General features: G+C 42.3%; 1 protein-coding gene across 5 annotated transcripts in view; it reads left to right on the forward strand.

Annotated features, from left to right (window-relative positions):
* Positions 1–778: 778 nt before the first annotated feature.
* The window catches only part of cebpg (CCAAT enhancer binding protein gamma), a 94,063-nt gene continuing 77,937 nt past the window's right edge, over positions 779–16,904 (forward strand). For 2 of the 5 annotated variants that reach the window (XR_009516372.1, XM_059993349.1), the window contains exon 1: positions 13,071–13,195. The gene's annotated coding sequence lies outside the window, so the exon portion shown is untranslated. The other 3 variants (XM_059993350.1, XM_059993351.1, XM_059993353.1) reach the window with 3 other exon arrangements.

The raw sequence follows: 16,904 nt of genomic DNA on the forward strand, positions 1-16,904 counted from the left end.
ATAGGTTCTTGATTGTTAATGGTGTCAACAATTGTGGGGAGAAGGCAGGAGAATAATAGCCATGATGGATTTGTGGATTGGACTCAATGGGCTGAATGGCCTAATTCTGCTCCTATGCCTTAAGGTCACCAATGATGTGTGAGAGGAGAGGAATTGTCAATGTTTCAGGTCAAAGCCTGTATTGAGACCCTGTTAGGGGTTCTCATTTCTCCCCTGGTCAAAAGTTTCTTTCCATTTACTCTTGTATTCAGTCTTGTCTTTTTCCTCAACCTCTTAGTTCACCTTTGTCGAGCTTGTAAGTTCTCCGCTCTTACCTACTGTCTCCAACCTGAAACGTTAAGCATGTCCTCTTGCTGTTTGGCACATTTGCAAGTCCCTATTTTGGATGCTATTTCCCGCCTCATGCTGTTCGTGGGATCTTGCCGTGCGAGGAGGTCTGCCGGGAACCGAGGGACCAAGGCACGCTTCTTCGTGGGAGGGTACCTCCTGATTAACTGTAGCCTCCACCAATCCCGGTTTTCTCTCTCGCAGCTGCAGCAAAGCCAAATGATGATTGGGTATCTGCTGTGTCAATTAGAAATAAGTCCGGCCTGTCGGGAGACTTGTCGTCAATTGGTGAATAAAGTTCCCTAATTACGTTAGTGATTCGTATATTTACCCGTCAATCATCGGGAATAGGTTGGCGTTTCGGCAATTGTGGAAATCCATTAGCTGACCTGATTATCAATCATATTGAAGATTACATCATACAACAAATAGCTAGATGTGATTGGTCGATTTTGCTAGTGAGGCGGTGCTTGTGCTCTTTCAATCCGTCGAGGTAAGTGCTGAGGTATAAAAAACAAAAATAAAACCCAAGGGAAGCCGAGGCCTAGTGGCAGGTAGGTGGGAGACAGCCTGGTAGAGGCCTGGGGGAGAAGGGGGCGATTTGGGTGAGAGAGTGATGATGGGCTTGGTGTTTTGGAGCGAGCGCGGTGACTGGGCCCGGCGTGGGCCTATTCGTAGTGGCCCTTTTTAACAAGACCCGCGCTGGAAGTGGTTTCAAATCCGGGAGCAGGATTATGCGCCTGGAATTAAGGGGGGAAAGGCAACGCACACGTAATGCTGGAAACTCAGTAGATCAGGCAGCATCTGTGGAAATGAATAAACCGTCTCGGGCATCTACAGATTTTGTCGTGCTGTCAGGAGAGGGGAGTCCAACGCTGGGTCGGAGGTGTGGGGAGGGGGGTGAGGTACTGACAGACCGGCTTGATATGGGACTGCTCTGCACACCCCCAATTTCACCTCCCCTGCTAGTCCGACCTCTTCTCCCACCCCACCTGTCCATCCCCTTCTCTGTCCACCTACCCACCCAGGAGTTACCTTTGTCCCGATATCCCGAGGTAGTTTGTTAGTACTTCTGTACAAATAACAATGGGGTCAGATTGTGATATAAACACAGAAACAGATCCTTCAGCCCTGCACGTTCACAACAACCGTGTACCTAATCTAACTTCTACTTTATGACTATTTTCTTCTACATGCCTCTTAAATCCAGTGATTGTATCTGATTCCACTATTTCCTCTGACAGTAATTCCAGACTCCAACCACTATGGGAAAAACATATTTAAATATCTCCTCCCTGTCAACATAAAACTGCCCTCTTTGATACCTCTACTGTGGGTAAAAGATTTACCATCTACCCCACTAGAGTTTTATGCCCCATCAGGGGTAAAGCCCTCCCCAGCATTGAGCACACCTAAGCAGATCCTATCTTACCATTGTTTGCCTACTCAAAATGCCATGTCTTACATTTTTTCCATAAGTTCCATTAGGGCAAGGGCCTGGCAGCTGGGGAACAATGTTGGTAAATGCAAGGTCATCCACTTTGGAAGGGAAAAAATGAAAGATTATTATTTAAATGGTTAAACAATTGCAGCATGCTGCTGTGCAAAGGGGCTTGCGAGTGTGCATGAATCACAAAAGGTTGATTTACAAGTGTGGCAGACTATCAAGAAGGCAAATGGAATGTTGGCCTTCATTGCTAAAGGGATTGAATTCAAGAGTATGTTGCAACTGACAGGAAACAAAGAGTAGTGATTAACGGGTCCCTTTCTGAATGGCAGGCTGTGACCAGTGGGGTACCGCAAGGTTCGGTGCTGGGACTGCAGCTGTGTACAATATACATTAATGATTTAGATGAAGGGATTAAAAGTAACATTAGCAAATTTGCTGATGACACAAAGCTGGGTGGCAGTGTGAAATGTCAGGAGGATGTTATGAGAATGCAGGGTGACTTGGACAGGTTGGGTGAGTGGGCAAATGTATGGCAGACGCAGTTTAATGTGGATAAATGTGAGGTTATCCACTTTGGTGGCAAGAACAGGAAGGCAGATTACTATTTAAATGGAGTCAAGTTAGGAAAAGGGGAAGTACAACGAGATCTAGGTGTTTTCCTGTACATCAGTCAATGAAAGCAAGCATACAGGTACAGCAGGCAGTGAAGAAAGCTAATGGCATGCTGTCTTTAATAACAAGAGCAATTGAGTATAGGAGTAAAGAGGTCCTTCTGCAGCTGTACAGGGCCCTGGTGAGACCCCACCTGGAGTATTGTGTGCAGTTTTGGTCTCCAAATTTGAGGAAGGACATTCTTGCTATTGAGGGAGTGCAGTGTAGGTTCACAAGGTTAATTCCTGGAATGGCGGGACTGTCATATGTTGAAAGATTGGAGCGATTGGGCTTGTATACACTGGAATTTAGAAGGATGAGAGGGGATCTGATTGAAACATATAAGATTATTAAGGGATTTTGACACACTGGAGGCAGGAAGCATGTTCCTGCTGATGGGTGAGTCCAGAACTGGAGGCCACAGTTTAAGAATAAGGGGTAGGCCATTTAGAACAGAGATGTGGAAAAACTGTTTCACCCAGAGAGTGGTGGATATGTGGAATGCTTTGCCCCAGAAGGCAGTAGAGGTCAAGTCTCTGGATGCATTCAAGAGAGAGTTAGATAGAGTTCTTATAGATAGCGGGGTCAAGGGATATGGGGAGAGGGCAGGAACGGGGTACTGATTGTGTATGATCAGTCATGATCACAGTGAATGGCAGTGCTGGCTAGAAGGGCCCAATGGCCTACTCCTGCACCTACTGTCTATTGTATATTGTCTAACTGTACAGGGTACTGGTGAGGCCGCAACTGGAGTACTGTGTGCAGTTCTGGTCTCCTTACTTGAGGAGGGATGTACTGGTTTTGGAGACAGTACAGAGGAGGTTCACCAGGTTGATTCCAGAATTGAGGGGGTTAGATTATGAGGAGCGATTGAGTTGCCAGGGACTGTACTTGCTGGAATTCAGAAGAATGAGAGATCTTATAGCAGCATTTAGAATTATGAAAGGGATAGATAAGATACAGGCAGAAAAGTTTTTTCCACTGGTAGGTGAGACTAGAACTAGGAGACATAGCCTTAAAATTCTGGAAATAAGTTTTACCAGAGAGTGATGAATCTGTGAAATTCTTTGCCCAATGAAGCAGAGGAGGCTACCTCAGTAAATATATTTAAGACGAGGTTGGATAGATCTTTGCAGAGTAGGGAAATTAAGGGTTATGGGGGAAAGACAGGTAGGTGGAGATGAATGCATAGCCAAATCAGCCATGATCTTATTGAATGGTGGAGCAGGCTCAACAGGCTAGATGGCCTACTCCTGTTTCTATTTCTTGTGACATTGCTCTGCCCAGCTTTTCAGCTGATCTATATCATATTGTTGCCTTAAACAACCTTCCTCACACCTACACCACCACTGATGTGAACTTACTTACTTTGCTTTATGCATTTGTATCAAGTTACTAATCTATTATTACTGATATCAATTATTATCAGCACCAATCTTGCTGTACACGATTGGTCACAGAATTAAAATCTAAAAAACAACACCCTCCACCATATCTTCCTGCTATTACTAAGCTAGGTTTGGAACATTTTACAGGCCCTTCGGCTCACAATGTTGTGCAAATCTTTTAATCTACTCCAAGATCAATTTAGTCCTTCCTTCTTGCATAGCGCTCTCCCCCCCCCCCCCCCCATGTACTTATCTAAGAGTTCAATGCCCCTGATCTCTACTGGAGGTTTCCCCCGCAATCCGAAGGTAGACTGTTCCTTTGAAACAGTTTGTAAACCGAAATGTCATAAAGTAAAGCAGCAGTTACCGTTGATTTATGTGGGAAAAATTTTTGAGCGTTCCTAGACCCAAAAAATAACCTCCCAAATCATACCAAATAACACATAAAATCTAAAATAACACTAACATATAGTAAAAGAAGGAATGATATGATAAATATACACCCTATATAAAGTAGAAATATTGTAGGTACGGTGTAGTTTCGCTTATCAAAATCGGAAAGACAGCAAGCCACAATTGATTTGGAGAAAAAAATCGGCACGTACTTGCATGTGCAATCTGCCACACAAGGCTTCAAGGTCATTGTAGTCTTTCTTGGGGTAAACCCACGTATAGAGCGGGGATCTTTTCTCATAAAAGTGAAAATCCTCTTTGGTTAGCAAAAACAGGTACTAACGTAGGTCTTTTGTAACAGTGAGTTGTCGTAAGGTGAACGTTCAAAAAACGGGGGACACCTGTACTGACTCTGGAAGCATGTCTCAGCATGTCTGTTTTTTTAAAAACAAGTGACCTCTGGCCACCCCATGTAATTTCCTTCAATTACCTTAAAGTTATAGCCTCTCACATCAGCCATTTCTGTCCTGGTGATAAGGGTGCTGGTTCTATATAAATGCTTCTTATCATCTTGTATACCTCTGTCAAGTCAGTTCTCAACGTCCTTTGCTCCCAAGCTTGCTCAACCTTTCCTCATAAGATGTGCTTTAGATCAATTGCTAACCTGGTTTTGGGCTCTGACCTCTAGATCAGTCCATCATGCATAACCTAGTCAAAGACCTTACTAAAATCCAGGCAGACCTCATGTAATACACTTCCCCTTATTAATATGTTTAGTTACCTCCTTAAAAAGTTCAATCAAATTTATTGTGAAGGATTTCTGTGAACAACATCCTGTTCTCTACCCCTGCTCAATTTCTACTTTTACGGGTGAAGATAAATCATGTCCCCTAGATTTTTTTTCCCCTGTTGTTTCCCTGCCACTAACATTAGACTGGCTGGTCTATAGTTAAAAAGTTTATGCCTGCTGCCCTTACTGAATAAAAGATCACTGTCCTCTGGTCATCCAGTACTTTGTGGCAGCTGTCATGCCCCCCACTTCCCCGCCCCGGGCATGTTAGCATGCATCTCATTCGGCTCTGGGGAATGTATCCAGTTATTGAGCACCTCCTCTTTCCTGATGCTATCATGCTCTAGCTGGAACATCATGTCCCTTGCTCTAAATTCTTCCCATATCATGTCATCCGTAGTGAATATAGGTGAGAAGCATTCATTCACTCACTAGTTGTGCCACCATCAGGGAGGGGGTTCAGGAGCCTGAAGACACACACTCAATGTTTGGGAGCGGCTCTTTCCCTCTGCCATCAGATTTCAGGATGGACAATGAACCCATAAACACTGTGCATCATTCATATTATAAACGTATAAGATTATTAAGAGATTGGACATGCTAGAGGCAGGAAACATGTTCCTGATGTTGGTGGAGTCCAGAACCAGAGGCCACAGTTTAAGAATAAGGGGTAGGCCATTTAGAACAGAGTTGAGGAAAAACTTTTCCACCCAGAGAGTTGTGGATCTAGGGAATGCTCTGCCTCAGAAGGCAGTGGAGGCCAATTCTCTGGATGCTTTCAAGAAAGAGAGCTCTTAAAGATAGGGGAGTCAGGGGATATGGGGAGAAGGCAGGAACGGGGTACTGATTGTGGATGATCAGCCATGATCACATTGAATGGCAGTGCTGGCTCAAAGGGCCGAATGGCCTACTCCTGCATCTATTGTCTACCCACGTCCTTTAGCCCCACGCACGATCCCCTGAGAGTTGCTAAGGCTGCTACTGTTTTCCTGGTTACTCTCTTCCTCTTCATATAGAATATCTTGGGATTCACTTGCATTTCATTTACCAATGATATTTTATGGCCTGATTTGCTTTATAACTGTGTTTCTTCATTCCCTTTTTTTCTCACAGGACTCTACTATTATCAATTACCAAAACCTGTCAAATGCTTCCTTTTTTTAAAATCACTTGACGTCCATTGTGCCTTCTCAGAATCAGAATGCTCAGGCATATAATCACAGGCATATATCGTAAAATTTGTTGTTTTGCAGCAGCAGTACTTTGCAATACATAGTAAAGTTCTAAATTACAATAAGTATATATAAAAAATAAATAAGTAGTGCAAAAAGAGAGGGAAAAGTACTGAGGAAGTGTTCATGGGTTCTTTATCCATTTAGAAATCTGATAGAGCAGAAGCAGCTGTTTCTGAAATGTTAAGAGTGTGTCTTCCAACTTCTGTAGCTCCTCCTGATGGTAGCAGTCAGCAAAGGGCAGGTCCTGGGTGATGGGGGTCCTAAAGGATGGATGCTGCCTTTTTGAGGTTTCATCTTTTGAAGGGGTCCTAGATACTGGGAGAGATGCCTTTGTCGTAAGTATGTCTGGTCCAGGATAGGTCTTAAGTGATGTTGACACACAGGAACTTGAGACTGCTCACCCTTTCCACTGCTAACCCCTGATGAGGATTGGTTTATGTTCCCTTGACTTCTCCTTCCTAAAGTTCAGTCAACTCCTTGGTCTTGTTGAGGTTGAGTGCAAGGTTGTTGCTGCAACACAACTCAACTAGATGATCTGTCTTGCTCCTGTACGCAGCTCTTCCTGCTGGTGTTTGTTTATTCATATTCCAGAGTGTGAGTATTTCTGACAAAGCCAGCGTTTCTTGCCCTCAAAGAGCTGGATGAGCTGCCATTGTAAGCTGTGGCAGTTCATGTAGTTGAGGTGTTGCCGTGGTGCTTTGTTTTTCTTTCTTTCTAAATCTTTTTATTAGTATTAATAATATGGACAGAATACAAATGATATATTGATAAAGAAATTAACAACATACACATTCCATTACATATGAAAAAAAAACATACATAATAGTTACAATATATATGAGTTTACCAAGACCTAAGCCATAAGATATATGTATGGACATAGTAAATCTAAATATTTCATAATGTATAATATAAAGAAAACCGAAAAAGAAAAGAAAAAAAAACAAAACAAAAAAAATTTTATAATGCAAAACTAGCTAATCTAATAACTATAACTAATAAGTAATAAAAAAAGAAACAAAAAAAAGAGAAGGAAAAAAAAAGGGGGGCTGTTTATAATATCTCACAAAAATAAGTATTCATCAATGCCGTCACTTCCGGTTCTCTCAAAATACATAAGCTAAAAGCTGGGAAATCAAAAGAACTTGGCACAGGGTCACATTACATCATATGAAAATGTTGAATAAATGGTCTCCATAACTTTTCAAATTTAATAGAAGTCTCAAAAGTACCACTTCTAATTTTTTTCTAAATTTAAACATAACATAGTTTGAGAGAACCAATTAAATACAGTGGGAGGATCAATTTCTTTCCAATTCAACAATATAGATCTTCTAGCCATCAGAGTTAGAAATGCAATCATTCGATGGGCTGAAGAAGATAAATGCAGTGAGTCTAACATTGGTAAACCAAAAATTGCGGTAATAGGATGAGGTTGTAAATCGATATTCAAAACCGCAGAAATAATATCAAAAATATCTTTCCAATATTTCTCCAAAAATGAACACGACCAAAACATATGAGTTAAAGACGCAATTTCAGAATGACATCTATCACAAATAGGACTTATATGAGAGTAAAAACGAGCTAATTTATCCTTGGACATATGGGCCCTATGTACGACCTTAAATTGTATTAGTGAATGTTTAGCACATAACGATGATTAACTAATTGAAGAATTCTATCCCAATTCTCACTAGAAATACTAAAACTAAGCTCTCTTTCCCAATCCTTTTTAGTCTTATAAAGAGACTCTGAACGTATCTTCATAATTATATTATAAAGTTTTGAAATAAGCCCTTTTTGAAAAGGGTCTAATTCAAATAAACTCTCCAAAGTATCTGAAGGCACAAAATTTGGAAATGTAGAGAGTACAGAACTTAAAAAATGTCTAGTCTGTAAATATCTAAAAAAATGAAATCTCGGCAAGTTATATTTGTTGGATAATTGCTCAAAAGACATGAAACAATTATCTAAAAATAAATCAGAAAATCTTAGTAATCCCTTAGTTTTCCAAGCCAAATAAGCTTGATCTATAATGGAAGGGTGAAAAAAACAATTAGATACAATAGGACTATTTAAAACGAATTGAGTCAACCCAAAAAATCTCCGAAATTGAAACCATATACGCAAAGTATGTTTAACTATCGGGTTGTCAATTCGTTTCGGCAATTTAGAAAGAGCAAAAGGGAGAGAAGTCCCTTAAATAGACCCCAGAGCATAAGCTGATACCGATTTAGTTTCTAGACTCACCCAACAAGGGCCAAAAGATCCACCCCCATCTTTCAACCAGCATAACAAATATCTAATATTAACTGCCCAATAGTAAAATCTGAAATTAGGTAATGCTAACCCGCCTTCCTTTTTTATCTTCTGTAAACATGTTTTACCTAACCTGGGATTTTTATTCTGCCATATATATGAAGAAATTTTAGAGTCAACATTAGTAAAAAAAGATTTTGGGATAAAAATTGGTATCGCTTGAAAAATATATAAAAACTTAGGTAAAATAACCATCTTAATAGCATTAATCCTACCTATTAGGGATAAAGACAGAGGTGACCACCTAGTAAACAAACCTTTAATCTGATCAATTAAGGGTAAAAAATTAAATCTAAATAAATCTTTATGGTTTTTTGTGATTTTGATCCCTAAATAAGTAAAAAAGTCATTAACTAATTTAAAAGGTAAATTTCCATAAATTGGGACCCGTTTATTCAATGGAAACAATTCACTTTTATTAAGATTTAACCTATACCCAGAAAACTCACTAAATTGAGCCAATAATGATAAAACTGCTGGAATGGATTTCTCCGGGTTAGAAATGAATAGTAATAAATCATCTGCATACAAAGATAACTTATGAATATCTGTCCCACGATTAATACCCAAAATATCCTGTGATTGTCTGATGGCAATTGCTAAAGGTTCTAAGGCAAGCCGTGGTGCTGTTGGGAAGGCAGCAATGATGATGGCTTCTAACCTGTGAGAAGTATGCTTGCTGTCTATGTGTGTCACTCCTTTTGTTTCTGTCATTGGTGACTCTGCCTTTACTTGCCAAGACCCCAAGTTGTAGAATTCTAACCCTTACCATGGAAAAAGTTGTTAAAGTGTATCTGATCAAACTTCTTAATGCCTTTTAATTCCTCTATTGACATCTGCTCAGAATTTTGATCATTCAGCCATCTCGTGACATTTTAAATGGAGTAGAGAAATGCATTTGTTTAATATGATAGTTTAGCATGGCTATGGAGGCCAAGACTTGGTGTTGGAAGTCAAAGGTATAAACACCATACACTACAATGTATTATTAATATTATTAGTAACTTAAATTATGATTAAGAACGGCCAGTGGTGTAGTGGCATCAGCGCTGGATTTCACGACAAATGGTCCAGAGTTCGAATCTGGCTGGCTCCTTGCACCCTTTTCAGCTATGCTAGGTTGAGCGTTGTGCTAGCAACTTGGCCTCGTTTTTAAAAAAACAGTCAAATGTTATGGAAATTGCAAAAAATGCCGCCGAATTTGCCACAAGATGCGGAAAGGAACAACACAAATTATAAGTTGTGTTATTCCCCACTTGTGGCTCACTATATGCCTTTTTAGGTCTTCCTTATAAAATTAGTTTGAGATAAGACATAGAATTCAGAATAATATACTTTTACACAAGTGTTGTGCTCTAGGGTTTTAAGTTAGATTCTCATCATTGTGTCAAACATCACTCAGAGCAAGTGATTGATAGTAGAGGTAATACACAATATGAGCAGAGGGTTAGAATTCCAGTGATTCTGTTAATAGGATTAGTGCAGATGAGCATCATAGTTGGCATGGATATGGGTGCGAGAGGGTCCATTTCTCTATTGTGTGATCTAGGTGGTAGTCGGTACATGGCGTATCCTCCAACCATAATATCAGCTGTAGGAGTAGTCTGTGTAAACCTTCAAGGGGGATCTGTAATTCAGACAGATCACAGCAAATTTGCACCCTCATTCTCTAACGTAGCATCCTCAGCCCTTGTGGGAAGAGAATTCCAAAGATTTTGAGTGCCTAGAATCAGAATTGGGTGTATTATCACTGATATGTCGTGAAATTTGTTGTTTTATGGCAGCAATACAGTGTAATACATCAAAAATGACTAAGTTACAATAGAAAAAATACAGTGTACAAGAGGAATAGAGAGGTCATGTACATGGGTTCATGGACTGTTCAAAATTCTGACTTTGAGTATGGATTTTAAAGGCCCAGTGCCACCTTCCTGATGGTAGTAATGAGAAGGGGTCATCTCTTGGATCGAGAGGGTCTTTAATGTTGGATACAGCCTTCTTGAGGCATTGCCTTTTGAAGATGCCCTTGGATGTTGGGGACGGTTGTGCCTGTGATAGAGCTGGCTGAATCTACAACTTCCTGCAGCTTCTTGTGATCTTATGCATTGGAGCCTCCATACCAGGCAGAGATGTAACCATTACACATCTATAGAAATTTGCTAGAATCTCAAACTACTAATGAAATAGAGCTGTTGGTGTGCTTTCTTTTGCATGAATGTGTTGAGCCCAGGATAAATCCTTTTGATGTTGACGCCCAGCAATTTAAAGCTGTTTGTCCTCTCCTGTGCTGATCTCTTAATGAGGATGATTTCTCCTTCCTGAATTTCACAAATTCCTTGGTCTTGCTGACATTGAGTGCAAGGGCGTTGTTGCAGCAACACTAGATCAGCTGATCATCTCACTTCTATATGGCTCCTCATTGCCATCTGAAAGTCTGCCTACAACAGTGGCGTCATCGGCAAATTTACCGATGGCGTTTGAGTTGTGCCTGGCCGAACAGTCATGAGACAGTAGAAGAGTGGGTGCACCTGTTAGCAAGGAGATGTTGTTAATGGTATGCATTGACTGTGGTCTCCCAGTGGAGAAGTCAAGATCTAGTTGCAGAGGCCAGGTTTTGAAGCTTGTTGATTAGTACTGAGGGGATGATGGTGTTGACATAGATACCAAGTTCTCTGGAATGTAGAACAATACAGCACAATACAAGTGCTTCTGCCTATGATGTTGTGCCAACCTTTTAATTACTGTAAGATCAATCTAACCCTTCCCTCCTGCATAGCTCTCCATTTTTCTTTTATCTAAGTGCCTATCTAAGAGTCTTTTAATTTCCCCTAATGTATGTGCCACCTATGACAGTGCATTCCACATGCCCAACACTCTTTAAAAAAAAATTACCTCTGACATTGGAAACCACTGTAGTGTAGTCGTTAGCACAATGCTATTACAGCATGTGGTGTCGGAGTTCAGAGTTCTGTATCCTCTGTAAGGAGTTCATACATTATCCCCCGTCGAAGCATAGGTTTCCTCCAGGTGCTCCGGTTTCCTCCCACAGTCCAAAGACATACTGGTTAGTAGATTAATTGGTCATTGTAAATTGTCCCTGGATTAGGCTAAGATTAAATTGGGGGTTACTGGGTGGTGCGGCTTGCTGGTTCAGAAGGGCCTATTTCACATTATACCTCTAAAATAAACTTCTCCTCCCCACCCACTATACTTTCCTCCAATCACCTTAATGTTATGTCCCATCAAATCAGCTGTTTCTGCCCTGGGAAGGTCTGTGGATGTCCAGGCCACCTCTCATTCTCCTTCACTTGAAAGAGAAAAGCCCTAGCTCTCTCAACCGATCTTTGTAAGACACACTCTCTTATCTAGGTAGCACTCTTGATTAATCTCTGCACCCTCTCTAGAGCTTCCGATAATGAGGTGACCAGAATGATGCAATGTGAACACTTCTCTGCTTAATCTTTGTTCTGCTCTCAATATAAAGAATCAGCCCCCTCACTTCCTTTTAGGAATCATTCTTGAGGGTAGTCTTGTTTTATCCCAGCAATCACGTCCAAGCAAGGAAATACTTTCCCAGATAAAGAGCCTTGGATAAAGAGAATTGTTACCCTTGGAGCCATGGACTCAACTATACCATGAGCTTTCAGAATGACTCAATGCTCCTGTGTGGTTTCTCCGTGCATCATTTCCTGTGTTCAAACATTTACCTGTTTTCAGCATTTAGTGCTAATGCCCTTGAGCCAATTCAGGTTTTCAGTTCTGCTCCAGAGACTTGAATAACTAAAATTAAATAATAGAAAATGCTGGAAATGTTCAGTAGGCCAGGCCTCTGTAGAAAGAGAAATAAAAAGTAATAGTTTCTACAGTCACCCAGAGCAGAAACTTTCTCTTCAGCCCAGCCTACTGTTCCCAATCAATAAGTACTATCTGCAAAAATACCTTTTGATCAATACTTAGTCCATAGCCTCTTATACCCTGGTTTTTCTTAAATGTGAGAGTTCTGCCCTTCACAGTCTCTCAGCCAGTGCATTCCAAGTTCAACCAGTTCTGGGGAAAATATTCCTTTTCCGATTCCTTCTAAACTCCTTGATCCTTAGCTTAAACCTATCCTCCTTATTTTAGACACTGTAGGTGTTGCACTTTGGTAGGACAAACCAGGGTAAGACTGGTGTAGACTTGCAGCATGATCTGAACCAATGAGGACAGGGATGAAAAACAGCTGATAGAATTTAATGCAGGCAAGTGTGAGGTGTTGCATTTTGGTGGGACATATCAGCTTAAGACTTACAGTGAATAATCAGACACTGAGTCGTGTGGTAGAACAAAGGATTCTGGGAACACATCCCTAATTCTTTGAAACTGGCATCACAGGTAAATAGAGTCATGAAGAGAGCTTTTAGCACATTGGCTAAAGGAAATTAAGTTTGTATGTTATGTTTAAGTTGTATAAGATGGTGAGGCCAAAGTTCAAATCAGTTAGATTTTCATTGTCATTTAACCATACATGAATACAGCCAAACGAAACAGTGTTACTACGGGGTCAAGGCGCAAAGACACACTACCAACCGTCACACAGACAAGATCACAGTCACATGATAAGAGTCCCAAGGAGGATCCCTGATGCTGCGGCATGATGCACGTATGTCAATAAACCTGTATAGAATATTAGTAAAAATACAATCACGCAGAATGTACATGTATACAAGTTTAGGCCCCCCCCCCCCCATCCCCCAGCCCATCAGTATCATCTGTCGATTGGCCCCTGATGCCTGCTAGATGACACTGGCTTTGAGACCCAGTCCTCGCCCGTGCCCAACTCCCACTGGGTGACACTGCGGCTTTGAGACCCAGTCCTCGCCCGTGCCCAACTCCCACTGGGTGACACTGGCTTTGAGACCCAGTCCTCGCCCGTGCCCAACTCCCACTGGGTGACACTGCGGCTTTGAGACCCAGTCCTCGCCCGTGCCCTACTCCCACTGGGTGACACTGTGGCTTTGAGACCCAGTCCTCGCCCGTGCCCAACTCCCACTGGGTGACACTGTGGCTTTGAGACCCAGTCCTCGCCCGCGCCCAACTCCCACTGGGTGACACTGTGGCTTTGAGACCCAGTCCTCGCCCGCGCCCAACTCCCACTGGGTGACACTGTGGCTTTGAGACCCAGTCCTCGCCCGCGCCCAACTCCCACTGGGTGACACTGTGGCTTTGAGACCCAGTCCTCGCCCGCGCCCAACTCCCACTGGGTGACACTGTGGCTTTGAGACCCAGTCCTCGCCCGCGCCCAACTCCCACTGGGTGACACTGTGGCTTCGAGACCCAGTCCTCACCTGCGCCCTACTCCCACTGGGCGACACTGCGGCTTTGAGACCCAGCCCTCGCCCGCGCCCAACTCCCACTGGGCGACACTGCGACTTTGAGACCCAGCCCTCACCCGCGCCCAACTCCCACTGGGCGACACTGTGGCTTTGAGACCCAGTCCTCACCCGCGCCCTACTCCCACTGGGCGACACTGTGGCTTTGAGACCCAGTCCTCACCCGCGCCCTACTCCCACTGGGCGACACTGTGGCTTTGAGACCCAGTCCTCACCCGCGCCCTACTCCCACTGGGCGACACTGTGGCTTTGAGACCCAGTCCTCACCCGCGCCCTACTCCCACTGGGCGACACTGTGGCTTCGAGACCCAGTCCTCGCCCGCGCCCAACTCCCACTGGGTGACACTGCGGCTTTGAAACCCAGTCCTCGCTGTACAAAAGGGACAGGTTACATCTGGACCCAAGGGGGACCAATATCCTCTTGGGAAGGTTGGCTAGAGTTGTTTGTGTGCGTTTAAACAAATTTGGCAAGGGGATTGGAACTGGAGTGATAGTGCTGAAGATGAGGTAGTTGGTTTTCAAACAGGCAATGTGTAGTGAGACTCTACCAAGGAGAGATTAATGATAGGACAAGATTGCAGACAACAGGATGAGTGGCAACATAAAAGGCGGACAGAATTGTAAAGGGTGAATGCAGGACTGAAGGTGTTATGTTTGAATGTGCAGAGTATATGGAATAAGGAAGATGAACTTGCAGCATTGATGCAGATTGACAGGTATGATGTTGTAGGCATCACTGAATCATGGCTGAAAGAAAACTGTAGGTGGGAACTTAATTTCAAAGGATACACGCTTTGAAAAGACAGGCAGGAAGTCAGAGTGGCGGTATGTCTCTGTTGGTAAAAAATGAAATTAAATCATTAGAAAGAGCTGACATTGGGTTGGAATGTATTGAATCATTGTCGATGGAGCTAAGGAACTCCAAGGGGGAAAAAAGACCCTGTTGGACGTTGTATACAGATCCCTAAATAGTAGTAAGGATGTGGAGATAGAAAATGCATGCCAAAAGGCAATGTTACGATAGTCATGGAGGACTTTAATATGAGGGTAGATTGAGGAAATCTACCTTGGTGCTGGATTCCAAGAGGGAGCATTTGTGGAATACCTGCGAGATGGCTTTTTAGAGTAGCTTGTGGTTGAGCTCACCAGGGGATCAAATATTTTGGATTGGGTGTTGTGCAATGAACCAGAATTGATTAGAGAGCTTCAGGTAAAGGAACCCTTAGTAGTCAGTGATCATGATATGGTAGAATTCACCCTGAAGTTTGTGAAGATTAAGCTGAAGTCAGTTGCATCAGTATTACAGTGGAGTAAAAGGAATTGCAGAGGCATGAGAGAGGAGTTGGCCAGAATTCATTGGAAAAGAATATGAGCAGAGATGATGGCAGAACAGCAATAGCTGGAATTTCTGGAAGCATTTTGGCAAGCACAGGATATATAATTCCCAAAGAGGAAGAAGTGTTATTAAGGCAAGATGACACTATCATGGAGAACAAGGGAAGTCAAAGCCAAATAAAAGGCATATAATGGGGCAGAAATAGTGGGAAGTTAGAGGATTGGGAAGCTTGTAAATACCAACAGAAGGCAACTAAAAAAGTCATTAAGATGGTAAAGGTGATAAACAAAAGTAAGCTAGCTAGTAGTATTAAAGAGGATACCAGAAGTTTCTTCAGATACATAAATAAGGCCATAAGACATAGCAGAATTAGGCCATTTATCGAGACTGTTCTGCCATTTCATCATGGCTGATCCTGGATTCCACTCAACCCCATAACACCTGCCTTTTCGCCATATCCTTTGATGCCCTGACCGATCAGGAAATTATCAACTTCCATCTTAAATATACCCATGGCCTGTGGCAGATCTTTTCACAGATTCACTACTGTAGCTAAAAAAACCTTTCTCCTTACCTCTGTTCTCAAGGGTCTCCCCTCAATTTTGAGGCTTTTCCCTCTAGTTCTGGGTACCCCCACCGTAGGAAATGTCCTCTCCCTATCCACCCTATCTAGTTCTTTCAACATTTGCTAGGTTTCAATGAGATCCCCACACGCTCTAAATTCCAGTGAATATGTCCAAAGCTGCCAGATGTTCCTCATAAACCCTTCATTCCCGGATTCATCCTTGTGAACCTCCTCTGGATGTTCTCCAATTCCCTTCTGAGACAAGGGGCTCAAAGCCTAAGTACGGTCTGACTAGTGTCTTATAAAGGCTCAGCATTATCTCATTGCTTTTATATGCCATTTCCCACGAAATAAATGCCAACATTGCATTTGCCTCCTTCACCACAGACTCAACCTGTAAATTAACCTTCTGGGAGTCTTACACAAGGACTCCTAAGTCCCTTTGCACCTCTGATGTTTGAATCTTCTCCCCATTTGGATAATAAGTTTCTTTTACTAAATGCATTATCGTACACTTTGTAGCACTGTATTCCATCCGCCATTTTTTTGCCCATTCTTCCAAATTGTCCAAGTTCTGTTGCAATTGCATTACAGTTGTCCTCTGCTCCCCCCCCCACCAAAGGTAGAGCGTTCCTATGAAACCTTTCTTAAGCCAAAATGGTGCAAAGCGAAGAACCATTAATTTATATGGGAAAAATTTTCGTAAAAGCAAAAATCCTCTTTGTAATGCAAAAACAGGTTACTAATGTAGGTCTTTTGTAAAAGTGAAGTGGCATAAAGCGAACATTCATAAAGTGGGGGGCACCTGTACTTCCTCAGCACTACCTACCCCTCTGCCTATCTTCATATAATCTGGAAATTTTGCCATAAAGCCATCAGTTCCACTATCCAAATCATTGACAAACAATGTGAAAAGCAGCAGTCCCAATACTGACCCATGATGAACACCACTAGTTTCTTCAGACACGCAAGAGAGAGGTGAGAGTGGAAATCGGACCACTGGAAAACAATACTAGAGAGGTAATAATTCAGTTCAATGAAATGGCAGTCAAACTGAATAAGTATTTTGTGTCAGTCT

The sequence above is a fragment of the Hypanus sabinus genome, chromosome 17 (genome assembly GCF_030144855.1).
Source record: "Hypanus sabinus isolate sHypSab1 chromosome 17, sHypSab1.hap1, whole genome shotgun sequence".
Taxonomy (NCBI): Eukaryota; Metazoa; Chordata; class Chondrichthyes; order Myliobatiformes; family Dasyatidae; genus Hypanus; species Hypanus sabinus.